Source organism: Simochromis diagramma, unplaced genomic scaffold (genome assembly GCF_900408965.1).
Source record: "Simochromis diagramma unplaced genomic scaffold, fSimDia1.1 OVJJ01000603.1, whole genome shotgun sequence".
Taxonomy (NCBI): domain Eukaryota; kingdom Metazoa; phylum Chordata; class Actinopteri; order Cichliformes; family Cichlidae; genus Simochromis; species Simochromis diagramma.
This window is the reverse complement of record NW_024387414.1, coordinates 1,830,313-1,848,226: the sequence shown is the minus strand read 5'-3', so window position 1 is coordinate 1,848,226 and position 17,914 is coordinate 1,830,313. Positions and strand designations below refer to the sequence as shown.

General features: G+C 44.2%; 1 long non-coding RNA gene across 1 annotated transcript; it reads left to right on the top strand.

Annotated features, from left to right (window-relative positions):
- The first annotated feature begins 1,358 nt into the window (after positions 1-1,358).
- On the top strand, positions 1,359-12,867 carry LOC120721666. Its single transcript, XR_005693219.1, has 3 exons — positions 1,359-1,369; positions 11,760-11,764; positions 12,741-12,867. It is a non-coding gene; the product is annotated as an uncharacterized LOC120721666 (long non-coding RNA).
- The last annotated feature ends 5,047 nt before the right edge of the window (positions 12,868-17,914 follow it).

The following is a 17,914-nucleotide window of genomic DNA, read 5'->3' as shown; positions in this document are numbered from 1 at the left end:
CATCGGTGCCAAAGCCGACCTTGCACGGCTGCTGAAATCATACAATTAAAAGCATTTCAGCCCTTTTTCTTGGAACGTGGAATTTCTACTGAAGCCAAAGAGTCTGACCAATAAATTTAAAAAGCCATGCAGGTGGAGCGATACACAACTCATGGGTTGGGAGGTACAAAGTTAAACCCCGATGGGGGGCTTGCGCAGCCGCTGCAGGATGTCAGGCTGGGCTGAAGGAGCAGCGACTCAGCGACAGCTGGATTAACCCTCCCGTGGGTTCACCTGTAGAAGCTTTTGGAGCCTTGTTAAAACATGACATCTCATTTCATTGTTATGCAGACTGCGAGTCCTCTGAAGGGTTTACTTGATAGTTTGGAGGATGTTAACGCATGGATGGCTTTAAACTTTCTTAATATAAATGAACAGAAAACGGAGGTTTGGGTTTGGTCCCTGTGACCTTGTTAGAAATTGATATTTTATTTTATTTCATCTCCGGCTGCTTGCAAAAGTGAAGCCGTTCCTCTGTTTGAGAGGCTTTGAGAGATCCGTTTCATCTCGCCTCGACTTTGGTCTTTATTCAGGAGCAGAGATGGGCAGTAACGCGTTACTGTAATCTGATTACTTTTTTGAGGTAACGAGTAAAGTAAGGGATTACTATTGCAAAAACGGTAATTAGATTACCGTTACTTTCCCGTAGGAACGCTGCGTTACTGCGTTACTAAAACCGTGATTTTTTGCGAGAATGTCTCATGACAGTGACGTAAGCGAGTGCGCCGTTCGTGACAACAGCTGTGTGCAGATCAACAATGGATCATATATCGAGTGCAGAGAGAGTATGAGCGTGCAGCGTTTAAAGCGTGGAAGTACTGACCTTACTTTGAGTTTGATTCCATAAAAAGTGACAAAAACATTAGTGTCCGCTGTGCGTGGGAAGAAAACTTCTTTTTACAGCGAAAAAAACCCCTAAACTTCCAAGCAAGCACCGAGTAGCTACGACGTAATGGGAAACTCACAGAGAAACTCGCGGATTCTTCAACTGACCGCGGCACACCTGCACCAGGGTAAACCTCCGCCTACCATGCTCCTGCTTTACAGGTGAAAATAGAGCAACAGGACCGCTGAGTCTTTGACTTTATTTATTTTCTGCTGTGTTTTACTTGCATCTATTTGAAAGACTGAGTGTAAACACAAAAAATATTTTATTTTATGTGCTGGAATGTGCAGAAAATAGGTTTAAATGTTAAACTAATTTCTTCCAGTCAGAGAATGTTGCAGATAATTTAATCTTTGCTTGATGCATAAAGTTAAAAGATTAAAACTAATAAAACAAGTTAAAAAGAGACTTTTCCATTTGATTACATTTTGTATGATGGATTATGTAGAAAAAGTAGAATTGGACTGAAAGATCTATCGCTTTATCACCTATTCAGGTTGTAAATCGTGTTTTTAAAAAGTAACTAAGTAACTAATTACTTTTGAAAATAAGTAATCAGTAAAGTAACGGGATTACCTTTTTGGGGAAGTAATCAGTAATTAGTTACTGATTACTTTTTTCAAGTAACTTGACCAACACTGTTCAGGAGTCAGTGTCATCGGTTAGCCGACTGCAGCACGGTTACCTCCATACTAGCATCCTTACACTGGCTGCCAGTTTGTTTTTGAATTGATTTTAAGATTTTATTATTCGCTTTTAAGCACGGGTTAGCATCCTCATACCTTTTTGAACGGGGACACTCCTGCAAGATCACTGAGGTCTGTGGATCAGATGCTGCTGACTGTCCCGAGGTCCAGATTAAAGCACAGAGATCGAGCCTTTGCTGTGACCGCGGCTTCACATCAGGAAAATCCGTCTTTTATTCTTTGGCTTTTAAACCAGAATCAGTTTTTGCTGCTTTTATTTGTCTTATTTCTTACTCAACATTTTCTGCTTCTGTTCTTAAATGTTGTCATGTCTTCCTGCGTTTTGACTCTTTTTAGCGTACAGCTCTTTAGCTCTTTGGTCAACAGTTGCTGTTTTAAACGTGTTTGATAAATAAATTTGACTTTGACCACGATGGCTGGAGCTGAACTGTGATCGAGCTTTAAGGAAGGACGAGAGCAACGGCACACAGGAGAAAGGTTTGCTGCGTTTTTGTGTTTTCATGATCGTTAGAAGTCAAAATCCAATAAATGTCAGTCCTGCCATGACGGGACTAAATCTGTGTTTTGATCTTCACCTCTAACACTAATTGCAATAGATTATAAAGAATAGATTCTGTGGTGTTTCGTGTCATTAATAGTCTCGCCGTCGGACATTAACATACAAGCAGGAAGCTTCTGCCGTGTTACAAACAAACTGCATCACCTGAAGCGATGTGGGGGGAAATAGAAAAGCAGAAACCTTCATTAAACCAAAGGTGGGTGGCAAACGGCGTGCTGTGTAACAGACAGAGAGGAGGAACAGCAGAAAGCAGACACAGATGGAGGTGGAAGGGTGCAGCGCGTTCATGTGGTGTAGAGAGGGGCCGGCACATAGCGCTCGTGCACGCACGCACACAAACGACGTGCTTCTCAATTAGCACTGCAGACATGTTTTCTCCTTTTGTGATGCTCTGAGAGGTGAGTTGTGCGTCTGTGGCAGGTTGCAGAGGCTGTGTGTGTCTGTGTGTGTGCCACAGTCTGTAACCTGATCCACAGTCAAGGTTAGACAAAGGAAAGTGGGACAGACACATTTTTACAGTAGAAAGTCTCCTTCCTGTCTCTTCCTGTGCACACGGCGTCTCTGCTCTCATCGTGTGGTGTTAGTCATCACCTTTAATCCCGACACAAACCAAAACACGCAGGAACCCCGTGAAGGCGCCGAGGCCTGCGAGGCGAGGGCTGGCTCGGACGTCGTCGCCGGGACGAAGTAGTTTTAAGTCGGCATCATTTGTGAGCGTCACTCGGGGAAATGACAGGTGACAAAGGGAGTGACAAGAGGAAATGCGAGATTGGCTTTCCCTCTTGCTGCTGCCAGGTGCAGAGGTGACTGTGACTCATCAGCATGCAGGTATTCTCTTTGGTTTTTTCCCTGCACGCTGATGCAGCTGCAGGAATGCTTTGCCTCCACGCGCAGCTCTGAGGAAATGGTGCAGGCTGCTGCTGCTGCTCGATCCGGAGGTGCGGATGCAGCGCCGTCTGCCTCTCCCTCCTTTTCTCCTCCTGCCTCCTCCCATTTCCATCTTCTCCTCCTCTCGTCCCTCTCTCCCCGATCTGCTTCCCCCCACGCCTCCCTCCCCTCGTCTTCCTTACATCTCTGTATCTCCTCCCTCCCCTGTTCGTTCTGACACACTGAACTGAAGTGGCACTGCTTTCCTGCGCTGTGATTGGCCGCCTGCCAGACGCTGGGTGAGCCAAGCAGCACAGCGGCAGGGCAGCTGGAGCCGCCAGCGCACAATGCAGCACAACACAGCGCTCCCCCTCCTTCTCCTCCTCATCCTCAGCCTCCTCCTTCATCATCCCACCTCCCCCTCCACAGCCAGCCACAGCCCAGCTCTTTGTCTCTTCCTCCCTGCCTCTCAGTAGCTGACCAGCCCGTGAAAAAGCCCCACTTCCACATTCTGCCCGTTTATGTTTTTTGGGTAAAGAAGTCACGTTTTCACTTTGAACGAACAATCGTGTCTCCAAGCTCAGAAAATAAAACCTCTCGAGCGTCCGTTACACTTTGATAAGCGGCTTCCTGCAGATACTCTTTCAGTCAGTTTGAGTTCCTAAAGTCTCCTAGATGTGAAATCAGTGTTTTGTGTCATTTAATCGTGGTCACTATCTTCTCCTTTCTTTTCCCATGCTAACCTGCCAAAGCACTTTTACGTCCCGCTCACTTTTTCCACGCTCGGCCACGTCCCTCTGTTAAAATCTTGATCACGGGTTTTTCCCTTTTTAGCAAACATCAGCTTCTCTAAACGAAGTTTTCATCACTGACCACGAGTTTTCCGTAAACCTAACCGCAGAGTATCTGTAAAGCATCTCTGTGATCTTTCCCTGACTCTGTGAGAAGACTTTACCCCGACCTTAAAGGGGCCGTGTTCCCTGTTTCAACAGCATATTTGGACTTACTGGATTATCCTGAGAAGGATTATTTCAAACTCTAATAATCCTTCTTTGCATTATACCTGGCCTTCGTGACACCTCTCAGTTCATCTTCTGAAAAAAGGTGTTTTTTAGCCCCTCCCCCCCACGAATGCTCGCCGGTCAGGCAGCGCAGCGGGAAACCCCCTCCCTCTTCCTTCTGACCAATGAATATACCGGGCCGGGGTAAAAACGCTGATGTTTCTGAGAGGTGGTGCGTCTTCTCCTGGCTCAGCAGAATTTAGTGGCCAATACTTATGAATGGAAAAGATGGTTTAAAAAGCAGCCGTGCTGAAAAACAATATTTTCCTGGGCAGCTGGCTCTTTGAGATGACTTTTCTTCATGCAATTTTTAGCGTTTTCCTGCTCAGTGATGGATAAGTGTTTTTACAGTGAGACAGATAAATGGTTCTGCAAATGCACATAGTGCCTGATTGAAGGTCTGATCTGGCCACGGCTGTTTCATCCAGTTCTGATATGATGGAGCGCTATAATGTCTTTCTGCTGGTTATAAACAAACCTGCGAGGATATTATTGAGCTGAGATATCAGCCTGTGTGTGCACACAGCTGAAGACCTTTATATGGAAATAATGTAAGGTAAAAAGTGAAATTAGAAGTACAGATAGTGCCATGCATCTCAGATCTAACCGTGAGCAAACATCAGCATCCGTGTCAGCGTGAAGGATCGTGGATGCTGATGAGAGCCGTGGGATTTATCGGCCTGTGCTCTTCAGATCTGTCAGCATCGCCTTCTGCTGTTCCATGTCGGCGAGGACATTCGGCACAAACCCGCTCTGTTACGGCTCCATCGTGGCACCGCGCACAGCTTTTTTTGGTCGCGCCAACACGGTAATACTGAACATTTTTACAGCCTGAAACTTTGTCCTCTTCTCCAAAGTGAACTTCAGTTTGAAGGACGACCGTTTAAACACTCTGGAGGAGATCCAGCACGCATCATATAGCAACATGTGCACAGAAAATGGGGCTTCGGGGATCGAGCCAAAATCAGCTGCACTGAAAAGAGTCCAAAGGTGCACAAGAGGCGCTTTGAGCTCCCCGTCTGACGTTAAATGGTAGCTTGGGAGAGGGGGGATTATTTTCCCCGTCATTATCGTCACGTAGCACGAAGAATGCTGATGAATGCTGAGTGTCTATTGCCACATATTTGACATGTAATTCCTTGTATTGGTTCTATAGCAGCATTCCCATAAATGTGACGGACAGCAGATGCATCTCACTCTGTGACTCCATCGTGTGCGATGCGGCACCAATGCTACGTAACGCCGCACGACTAAACGTGGCCTCAGGCTGGAGACGAATGAGGGACGGGCGGCACGATGGAGATGAAACCTCTCTAAGATTCAGCGGGTCGCTGAAGTCGTTAAGTTTCAAATTCCACTGGCTGTGGCTTTAAAGATCCTATCGGCACTAAAATACAGCTGCTGGCAGCCTGAGTGCAAGAATGTCTGTATTACTTAGAAAAAAGCACAACCCAGCTCGAGTGTTATTCTTAGAGAGCCAGAGCACATTATACACCAACTAAAGTAACACTGTTAGAACTGGTGCTGGCCTTAAAAACTCCACACGGGTCAAGGTCTGATCCTGAATCCCCCTTCCTCAGCCAGAGAGCTGCAGGCGTTCCTATATAAACATTAGATCATGGTTTGTGCCTCGCTCTGGGTGGGGCTGCCTGCCTGCCTGCTGCATGCAGAGATGAAGGGATGGTGGGATGGATGGATGATTGCTCCAGGCTAGCTGGCAGTGATGGTACATTACAGACACGGAGATGGAGAATGGCTTCTGAGTGATGTTTCCATGGCGGAAATCAGATCCTAATGGACTGGAGAATGGCACCACTGGGCAAGATCCAGTAGAGCTCAGAGACTGCTGTTAGTCTCAGAGAACAGAGCCTGCCTCCATTAGTCTGTGATGGAGATAACACACAGTCAGCTGTAATGTCTCTTTGACGACACCTTAAATCACAGTGGAAAGGTTACTTATGATTGTTTTTACTATTTAGACAGCGTTATTGCCCGGCATCAGACGTCAGAGATTTGCATGACAGTAAAAAAGCTCGTAGTTTATCTTCTGCAGGAGTTGTGTGGTCACAGATATCAGTGTTATAAAGAAACATGCGAAACGAAACGAGCTTTATTGGTCACATACATAATCATACAGAGGACAACACGCAGTCGTGTCCAAGCTGCGGACAGGCTGATGATAGAATTGACACTAGACAAAATGCTTTACGACTCCACAAACTGGCCGACATATCCTCAGCATAACCATGTATAACATCAACAAAACTCAAAGAGGTCATACACACACAATACGGTAATATTATGTTGAAGCACAGTACGTATCACTCCGCAAGGCTCCGCCTACGATAGCCGTAATGCTCCAACAATCCATCGAGCGGTGCGGCTTCGTAGCTCAGCAAAGTCGTACCAAAACATTTGACAGATTTTCGAGCGCCGTGCACATAAAATCGTTTCCAGAAACACAACCAGAGTTCATACATAAGGCACACGGGATTATAAGGGGCTCTGTCGACTTTCAGAAAAATCAAAGGATGATTTTAAGTGCACCATATTTTCCAAACAACACGGTAATAACGACGGCCCGCTAGCATGCTCTACCAAAAATAGTGCTTTGTTGTGTGTCTGACGAAAGCTAAACCAGTTCCACACCAGTGAAGCTGCAGCATTTTTACAAACCAGTTCTGGTTCATTGGTTTCATTCAACGATCCGCTTTCGCTCTTCTCGTTCTGCGTCGTCACCATGTGCGTATGAAAACAAAGGCACTGCACATGCGCGTTTTACCCATATTCTATCACCATATTTAATTTTCTATTACCCTGAACGGTATGATATGGCCCAGCACTATACTGGATCCTGTCTGGATACTGGGAGAGAATCGAACTTGCGTGTGTGGTCTTACCACTACACTATCCAGCTGCAGTTTGATGTTTGTTTTTCCTACTATGAAATTAAACTGTTCAATTAATGACAATTAATGAATTATAGAATCATTCATCATAAATTCATTATAGTTTTTACTGCAGCATCTACGTAGGTGTTCAAAGACGCAGTGTTAATGATCACAATGAGACTTTCCAACCATGTGAGCTGAATGCATGCAGCCAGCCAAGTGTCCGATGTGCTTCATCGCAGCCTCAACGTGGATGAAAAATAACTGTCTTCTTGCTTTTACGAAATGAAGAGTAATGTTTTATACAAAGGTGTGTACTGCTCCCTTCAAAGAACAGTAGAAAGTGGCTCAAATCTAATGAAAGAGAGGCGACAGATGCCTCACAGGTCCTCCGCCGGCATCTTTGTGTTTCTGAAGGCAGCAGGAAACTCGTGCCAAAGCCTGCATTCGTCGGGTTTTAGAAGATTTTTATGGTATTTTGAGACTAAACTAGCCAAACGTGCAGCTTTAATCAGCATTAAAGCAGTGTGCCACTGAAATGCAGCAGTGATTGTTTCTTTGTACACCTACATGATAGTCTGTTCAAAAGGATTTATGATCAGTGGTCCGTTGATCTTTATTTTCATGATTTTTAGCTGTCAGTGGACGACAAATGCATATGTGGTACCCACTGTCAGCATCGTGTAATGTTGTGTGTATGTCATCATATAGGAAGTACAATGTCACACTTGACCTCTGACCTCTCCTTTGGATGGTGATTCTTACTGCTGTTATTTGTACTGGTGAACGTTGCTACAAATATCACATTATAGTTTGCATCCAAAAATCGCATTTGACCTCTGACCTCACCTTAATGTGTTTTATCTTTAAAGAAAGTGTTTTTATAAAAAGGAGAATGAGCCTCTGAGTGAGTTAGAAATGCTGTAGCTGTAGTTCTTTACAAATCTACAACTATGACCTGTTACCTTCTCCTACATAATGTACATGTTGCTCAGAGAGGAGCTGCTTTCTGCGGCTTGTTCGGATTAGTGAGCTCTGATGGGAATAACGACCTATCCAGAGCTTTTTGGAATTTTTTCTTTGCTGAAAGTGAGAACATTATTTCACACTTCATATTGGATGTCAGTCAGTTATCATGTCTTCATAAGCGTGTTGCAGGGGCTTGTATTGCATGTTGATCACGTTCTAACGCTCACAAAACACAGCGATATGCAGATGATGCAGTTTTGTGTGTTTGTGGAAGAAGGAAACAGGAAATCTCTCAGTGATGGACTCCAGACTTCCTGCTTTGTGTCATAGTTGGTGGAACTACCAAGAAACACTTTGTGTAGCCGTGTTACAAACAGCTTCATATGTTTGTCCATCTTTCCTCTCACCTTCAGATTTTCAGATTAGCCCCTTTTCAGGAGGAGAATCTGACACATTTTTGCCCCGGTGTAATTACAGGGATCTCCAAGTGAACTGACTGTAGGCGACCTCGAGTGCCAAGCACGGAGAGGCCTCCACCCCTAACTCAGCAGCAGCCAGGCCTGCACACAAGCAGCTAAATCACAGACATTTTCTCTTCTAATGGGAATTTCATGGCCATGCTGCTGCACTGTGAACGCTCCATCAGTCTGTGTATTGTGCTCTGAATTAGTCCTGATTGTCCAGACTCGTCGTATTCAAAGAAAGCTGTGCAGCATCACCATAAAGACTGCCTGTCTGCTGTGGCATCTCCCCTCCCTGACAGAATAATTTAGTATTAAAAGGCTATTAAACAGGGAAGAGATGAAGGCTAAAGGCAGAAAGGCTGTTTTTGCTGTTTCTGAGTCTCTGACTTGCACATTATAAAACGCTGAAACAAATTATGGAGCTTTGCCTTTATTTCAGTTTCATTCTATTCATAGAGCTCTAAACTGAGTCATCTTGTGGCACTTCCACTGTAATGTCAAGAGCTTACAGCGCTGCACAGAGAGACCTAACGATTTCCTCCAGAGGAACACTCGGGCGATCGATGCGTGTGCAGAGAGCAACAAAAGGTATGGGCAGAGAGGACAAAGCGCAGGCTACCTGAGAGAGTGGGCAAGTGATATGTGATAGTGGCATGTAAACACAAGAGGAGTGAAAAGATGTGCTCAGTGCACCATGGGAAGTCCCCGAGCAGGCTGAGCCTATAGCAACACAAGTAAGAGTGCTGAGGGTCACCTGATCTGGCCCTAACGTTAGGATTGATCGAAAAGATTTGAATCTTAAAGCAGAGAGGGCGTCTGTTTCCTGAATCTAAGCTGAAACCTGAAGGCTCGACTTTTAGAGACTCGAGCAAGCCTGCAGTCTGAGAGCAAAGCGCTCTGTTAGGACGTTAATGGTATTATGAAGTCTGTAAGATACGACGGGGATCATCCAGTGAAGGATTTTAAATCCTGTTCTGAATATAAAATCATTCACTTTGTTGTTTCCTCACAGGAGAAACAACAAAGAGAAGCAATGCTGACCAGATACAACATGTGAGTCAAGAGATTTGAAGAGATGCGAGGAGCTGTAGGGTCAAAAATGAGATGACTCCCCTCACAATCATCTGGTCAGGCGCTCGGTTTCGGTTTTTCTAAATTTAGAAGTAAAAAGAAAAACAGGTTGTTTAGTTTGACTAACTGGTTTTTCCTGATGTCACAGACGTGCTGTGTGTTTCTATAAGCTGGTTGTCATCTGCATAGAAATGGAAATGCATGCAGTGATTCCTGGTTATGTTAACATGTCAGATGGTTTGTTACACAGAACCATCTGGAAGCATTTCTTGGAAACTCTTTTGAAAATGCAGACACTCTCAAGAACTCCTTGGCAGGTGGTTGGATGAGCCATCTGTCCGAGCGGCTACCAGAGCCGAACTTGAAGCCTTCCTGAATGAAACGCAGCCACCAAATCCAGTCAAGAGAGCAAAGTTATCCTCCAAACTTTCTTTTAATGGAGAAATACAATCATCAAGAAGCTGATGCCTCAGCAGAATCTACGCCAGCGTTAGTTTCAGTCAACCAAATATCAGAAGGTTGTAGTAAATCTGTAACATTTCATCTAAATTTCATTCAGTTGACTAAATACAAAGTTCAGAGGTTTGTTATTATTTTCAGTGAAACGTGTCCAGGTGTCTCCTCTTCTCTTCCTCCAAACATCAACATTTTTATGAGCAGCAGGGAGCTCGTTGAACCTTTTCCAAAAAGATTAAATGTGCATTTCTGACTTTACTGCACCAGGTAATAACTGCTCACTTCCAAACTCGACCTGCCTTTCTACACAACAGTAATCTTGTTTTTACTTTTAGGCAAAGCTTCCAGTACATTTATCATCGTTTTTGTCCTTGTGCATTCGTCTTTATTTATTTATCTGGTTTTTTTTGTTTATTTTGGATTAAAACTATAACAAAATGATTGGTCAGTGAAATTAAAGCGATTGGTGCAGATCAGTGTTAAGTCTTAGTAACAGCAGTAGGAACCGCTGCAGTTTAGCCGCAGGTGCATAGCCAGCCGCTGGCTTGATGGTTAAAGTGTCAGAAGCAGCTCAGCAAACCTGGTTCTGATCAAATTTCATTTATTTTTATTTTAATTAAGTTACTGAATGTTTGCAAACAGAAGCATCATCAGCACGGTGGTGTTTCTTGATATGTCCCCATCTGTCTGATCAGTGTTTGTGCTGAGCTGATGCAGGACAGGTGTGGAGGACAGAGAGCGTCATGTCACCTGTTGTTAGGTTACCTAAAAGGTTCAGGGGACGTGGGAAAGTAACAAAACCTGTCTGGGTTAAAACAACTTGAGACACGAAGGCAAAACTGTGAACTTCAAAGTTTTTATTTTACAAATGAAACAAATGAGACCAACAAGCTGCTGTCACTTTAAAAGAGCGTAAACACAACAAAACGCACTCGTCTCCACAGAGCAGCAGCAATCAGCCACACGCTGCTCGCCTCTCTGGCAGCAGAGCTCTCCTTTCTCTGGCCTTACGCTGGTTAACTGCTGAGTCAGCTACTGTATAGGCAGGACACACCCTTACAGGGTCGATATCGCTGTTACCTTGATAACTAGTGCTGTTTTTTCCCATGATGCCTCCAAATCCACACTGAAACTCAAGCAAATCATTCACGAGCAAGCTGAGAGATGCTTTGCGTCCCCTGACATCACTTAGCACGCTGCACAGTGACGAAGACAAAAATATGTTTAAAGTGCTGCATTTTTTTGCAGTGCTTCACAAGGCATTTATTTAAAAATATTATTTATTTAAAAAAAACATTATTTATTTTTTAAATAAGAGCCTCGGAGGTATTTGGATTTTTAAAAAATATAAAAACTGCTTACACAGTTTGGAAATGTTGGAATATCAGTAAGGAAAGAATACAGGAAATAATGTGTGTGAGAGAGAAAGTTCCTGAATGCACCGCTGCAGATATCCGGCCCGCTCCGGCGTTATTAACCATCAAACATTCATTTATGTCCAAGCAAAGCAAGACACGTTTTTCAAGCCTGTCAAACAGATCGTGCAGAGGACATGTGGACATGAACACACGCTTTCACTGAACAGACGACACAGCATTTGATCTCGCTTCAGACCATCCAGAGTGTGCATAAAGAGATATCCTGTTGGCTGTCTTCTTGTTTTCTTCAGTCCTGAACTAAAACGATCTCACTAGAAAACACATCAACAATCTGATTTGGAAAAATGAAGAGTAAAAAAAATAAGAGGAAGCTGATTTGTATTTGTTCAGAGAGGCGGGGGGGAAACAAGGGGAGGTCTGACAATAGAAGGTGAAATTAGGGAACAATGGTGAATAATTTCCAAGATGGGTGCTGCGTGCTGCTGCTTTGCAAAGAGAAAAAGGAGCTGTGAATTCTGTTTCCATCGACTCCGGCTGCATTGATTGGCTCCTTGGCAGACATCCAGGATGAGACGAGTCTCTGGCCTCTCAGCTCTCCCAGGAAGGAGCAGCGGCAGTGGGCTCACCGGCGCTCAATGCCGGGCTTGTTCTCCCCATGTGGGTCGGGCCACCATCTGATAACCTAACAGGTCTCGGCACACAGTGGACGGTCAGTTCTCTTGTTCCTCGCCTTGTCTCCCCCTTATCAGGAGTCCAGGGGGTACAGTGTGTAAAAGAATGGAAGTTAGAAGACAGCAGTTCACACGAGGACATCCATTACTCCACCTGTTTAATAGGAGCAGCAGCCAAAACAGCAGAGATGTATTTTTTCTGGAGTCAAACGAGCATTTTGAATGGAAAAAACACCCTCAGTGATCAGGCAGAGACACGTGGGGACAAAAGCAAAACCTTTTTTTGATGCTTTGAATAAATAAAGTAAAATAACCGCAGTCAAAAATGTTCAGAAGTAGAATTTAATTATCAAAAAGAAATTAAATTGTATGTAAAGAAAACCAAATATTAAAGTTTGGCGTGCTTTAAAAACACATTTCCTTTGACCCGTCGTCACTCCTGAGGAAACACTTTGCCTCAGCTTCAGCAGCAACATCGTCACCTCGATCTGAACGTGTTTGATCATAGCGTCACAGCAGCACGAAGTTTATAATGAGTCAGATTCATTTGAATTTGCATGTCTGATCACTCTGAATCGTATTCTCCGCACACTTAAAATCCTTTAATTTACTCAAATATCAACAGTGTGCTTTATGTGTGAATTCTGGTTGTGCTTACTGACCTCGAACTGATTTTATGTGCTACACGGCGCTCAGAAATCTGCCAAAAAATGGCATTAGCATTACGGCTGCCATGGTCAGGAGCCTCGCGGAGTAATCTGGGTCCTAAACTCCGTCAGATTCAGGTCCCAAAGTCAAATGAACACTGCAGCATCACTGAGAGTTACAAACGGTCTAAATTCTTTTGTCTTTAATAAAATGATCAGCGTGCTGCTTTACCAGGTGTAACAATTAAGTTTAACATCCAGGTATCCATGAAAACAGAAGTTATTAAATTTAACAGAGTTAGAAGTTAGCAGGAAGTTAGCTCGCTAGCTTCCACCTAAACATGATATAGCATGTTCTGACTGAGAGATTTGTGAAACAATTCAAACGTACAGCTCTGCTGTCACTTCCAACATAAATGAAGACAGGAAACTAAACAGCAGTGACGTTTGCAGGGTTACTGAAGTTGGGCTAGCTGGTATATAATGATGTGCTACGTGATCGCTAGCGACACAGCTATGTTAGCATAACATAAACAGTGAAGCTGGAGGACGAACACTAACATTTTTCCACTTATAAAAGTTAACGTGAGCGTTCCTGATGGTTAAACAAATGCAATCACATGGCAGGATGCTGTAAACGGACCAAACTTCAGTCAGGAGAACAACTGAGATAATCCATCCACAATACGAGGTTAGTCATTCATATACTGCAACAACATGGGAATAGAGCAGCTGCAGAGAATTCAACATTAATGAATCAATGGTACAGAAGTGGAGGAAGCAAGAAGAATGAGTTGAGTAAAGTTTGACTTATCTGATTGCTTTGTTTGCTTAATGCACCTTATAATCCGGTGCACCTTATGGTCCGAAACATACAGTAAGTTTGTACATACACTTATATTTTGCACAGGGTAAGAATATTTCTGAGCACGTGTTGCTGAATAAGATCCAGCGTGGACAGTCAGATTTGGAGATCTGCTCTTTCTGACAGTGACGCTTCGGGCTGATCCTCACGGTGTCGCGCTTCTTAAAGGAACGTTTGAAGGTTAAAACTTAATCTTATTTTTAAGCTTTGGTTAGGGTTGAGGTTTTTGTGCTTATTTGCCATGAATAACCTTTTCCAAAGTACCTAGTGTCACTATGAATGAGGTGAAAAAAAGCGAGTTCTTCCTGCCCACTCTTGCAGCTACTGGCTCATAGGGGATCGACTGATTTGTAGGAGTTGTAGGGTCTTTGACTTAATATGTAAAGTGGCTTGAGATGACCTGTAATATATAAAATGAATTTACTATAAAGGAGGTAGCAGCGTTGATTTTAGGCTCACAGTGTTGAAGTACCTCCTAACTAAACGTTGTTTCTTCAGTAGAGATGTCAAACACAGGCCTGGGCTTAAACCTCTCAGCATCCAGCAGGTCGTCAGATTACTAACTGTGGGTAGATTTGCATTTTAGCCATATGCTAAATGGTAGTTTCAGAAACTGGAAGATGATAGGTCATGTGGTTTGGCACACCAAACTGCAAGAAGAACTGTTAGAACAAAGAGGCGAAAATTCAGCCTAAAGCAGTAAATGTAAATCTAACTGATCCTGAATCTGGTGGATGCTAACAGCTCAAGGTTGGAAAAGGGGCGAGGGAGTCATGTGAATGAAAGTGGCCGAGTTGTGTGAGTGGAGGTGTCACATGACCTAAGCAGCACAAGTGGGAGAGCAGAGAATAACGGCCATAGTTTCAAGTTTCTCAACCCAAAGGTTTCACACACCTCTCTCATAAAATCCTGCTGACTGTGTTTGTATGTGCTTAAGTTATAAAGGAGAAAAGACCAATGTTCCCTCAGTCTTCTTGTGTGAAGTCTGTGAGAGTTTGTTCCACCGACAGTCTTCACACAGTTTATTTATAACTTGGACTGGCAAAGCTGGCAGTAAAATGTACAAAAATGCTGGCAAAACCTTTCAAAATGCTACTTTCATGTCAGCAATGTGAAGAAATTTAAAATCAAGCGTTGCATTGATGCACACAGAGCATAAAGCGGAGCACGGCCTCAACATTGACTCTTTTAACATGCACTTGTTTCGTCTTCTGCAAGTGGCTTTGCAACCCACCTCTGCCTCTTTCCCTCCTCCTAAACTAAACCACAGTCACTGATTCCTCCTTTATTCAGCATCAGGGTTTTCCAGCTTGCTGCCAATTGATATTAACTGTACATGGAAACGTAGTGCTGTGCTGAAGAATGACTGTGTAGACTGCTCTGCTGTGTCCCTGTCACTCAGCTGTGTTGAAAATGGACTCCAGTCAGTTCCAACAAATGAAAACTGATGAAACAAGACCTTCCTCAGGCTTTAATAACCTGCCAGAAACATGCTGCATATCACTACTGTATCTATAGAGCAGCACGAGCTGTTGGTTTTAAACGACTCTTGCAGAAAAGTTCATTTGTAGCTGAACTAACTTGAACTAACAGCTCCGTGTTTCCACTTGCAGCATCCTCTTCTTTAACATCAGCCTGTGACGGTCTGTGAGCTGAGGAGAGCAGCTGCAGGGGGACGATGTCCCGTTCTGGTCTGATGGAGGACTCTAGCTGCTCTGCTTCGTCCTGTTGTTGCTTTCATGATGCTCCAGATGTTCTCAGCTGGTGAAAGGTGTGGGCTGCAGGCGGGCCGGTTCAGCACCGCACTCTTCTCTATGAAGCCGTGCTGCTGCAGTTTAGCATCATCCTGCTGAAACCTGAAGGCCTTCTCCAAAAATCTGGATAGGTCTGACCTCAGATCAGTTTCCACTTTGCTTCAGTCCATTTTAAAGGAGCTTCGGTCCGGAGGAGACGGCGCTGTTTCTGGATCGTGGTCACACGTGGCTTATTCTCTGCATGGAGCTTTAACCTGCACATGTGGACGGCACGCTGAGCTGTCAGTGCTCCCGAGCCCGTGCACTGATTTCATCACAGAATCATGTCTGTCTGCAGCGCTGCCTGAAGATCACGGGCAGCTGATCTTCACAAATATTGACTAAAAAGTTCATTAACATCTGACTCAGTTCAGTTTTATACAACCTCAGCTCCAAACAAGACTCAGAGAATCCTCCATGAGGTCTGAGCAGCTCAACTCAGACTTCATGAGCAATACTTGGCAACTGTAGAGAGGAAGAACTCCCTTTTAACAGGAAGAGCCCTCCAGCAGAAAAAGGCTCAGGAAGGGGCAGCCACTGACTTCAGCAATCTAATGGATGAATGGAAAGAACAATGCAAAGTGAATATTAATAATCACCCACAGTATTGTGGAAGTGTGGTCCTGTGCTTGTGACCGTTCAGCATGTCAGTGGCCATCAGCTCTGTTTTCATCCATAAACCTAGAAACAAGCCCTGCTGGAATAAACGCAGCAGGTATGTGAAGCTGCTGCATGTCATCCTCAGGCCATTATTTCATCTCTGAGACGCACAAATTTAAAGGCTTCGACTCCTAAAAATGACCTATTTAGTTTTTTTCCCACCCATTTCCACAGGAATTGGATTTGGTGGGAGATGGTGACTGTACAGCTAAAATTAACTGCAGATCCTCCGCAGTACTGCTGTTGGTGTATTGATTGTGCATTGTTTCTTTAGAGCAGTGTGTGTGTGTGTGTGTGTGTGTGTGTGTGTGTGAGGTCTATCTGCTAGTATTTATTGGGCACAGCCTGAGACCGAAGCATTGCCACTCTGAACCCCGACTGTGTGTCAGCATGATGCTGTCATGGTGAGAGGAAACGCTGAGTGTGTGTCTGTGTGTGTCTGTGTGTGTCACAATCACGCAGATGTGTAGAAGCGGCTCTGGTGAGCATGGAGGGAAGTTTGGATGACTCTGGCTGCTTTTTAGAGCCTCTTTTTCAGACTCTCGCCCTCGTTTGATTTGTCACGAGGCAGCGAAGTAACCGAAGAACTCTCGAGATCTTTGAACACTTAAACATTTGATCCTCTTTGAAACGGTTTGTGAACAGATGGCACATAAAAATAGGATTTTGTTTCCTTTGCATAAATACATTATGTTGTCTTCCTTCTCTCACCCCAACCAATCACAGCAGATGGCCCCGCCCCTCCCTGAGCCTGGTTCTGCTGGAGGTTTCTTCCTGTTAAAAGGGAGTTTTTCCTTCCCACTGTCGCCAAAGTGCTGCTCATAGGGGGTCATATGATTGTTGGGTTTTTCTCTGTATGTATTATTGTAGGGTCGGCCTTACAATATAAAGCACCTTGAGGCGACTGTTGTTGTGATTTGGCGCTGTATGAATAAAATTGAATTGAACCTGCCAAGCCCCTGTTACAGACTCTGACTAATACAGGATTGCACCTGTATGGCAGTAGTGCAGGTAGTCAAACACAGACCGTGAAAACTGCTGAGCAGCACGTGCACGAGAAGCACAAACAGCATCTGCAGTGAAAAGTTTTTCACAGTTTCCCTTCAGTAAAAAGTATGACCACAGCAGCTAAAGTACAAACGACCGCACAAACCTGAAGAGGAGGAGCTGTGCGTGGTCACTAACAGCAGGCCCTGGTGCACAGCTGCAGCATGCAGACGTCTGCAAAGCTCTGCGTGGCACCGTCAGCCATAGTCCAGGTCAAACCCTCCGAAACGCAGCAAAGCCTTTGCTCTCTGTTATCTCTCTTGAAATTTTCACCATTAGAAAAAAATATTCCAACTTGTGTTTTTTTACTGAACAGCGGCATCATAACCAGAAGCCATGTTTTTACACATGCAAGCAATGGAGTCAAAGCTGTGCTACCCCAACCTCTCTCTTACTCTATGTTCACTTTCATCCTACGCATCCACCCACACTCACCCAGTAAGAGTTCCCAGCTCCACAGCAGCCTCTCTTACTGGGAGTCAAAGCTCCAAAGCTTTCTCTGAGGCTGGAAGTAATTATTCCCAGCAGTTTCCGGACAGCATTAACAGACTCCTAACAGCTCAGAGCTCTCTGACGATGGGGACTGCTATATATATGAAAACCTATCAGTGTTTTGGAGTGGGACTAGACTAGATATGAAAAATAGATTGTGTACCTAAATTATATCATCAGCCACTTTACTAAATGCTCAAGAGCAGCCCAGTGTTTGCAGCAAATGAGGAGGTAATTGGAACAGGGAGGAGATGGATGGGTCAACATTACCCTGTAACATGGTTAAAGAGTATGTCGTTCCCTGCAGTGTCACTGGGTTATTACGAAGGGTGCATTATCTCAAAGAATTATTCATTTATAAAAAGAAGGACGACTTTTTCATCTGCAGAT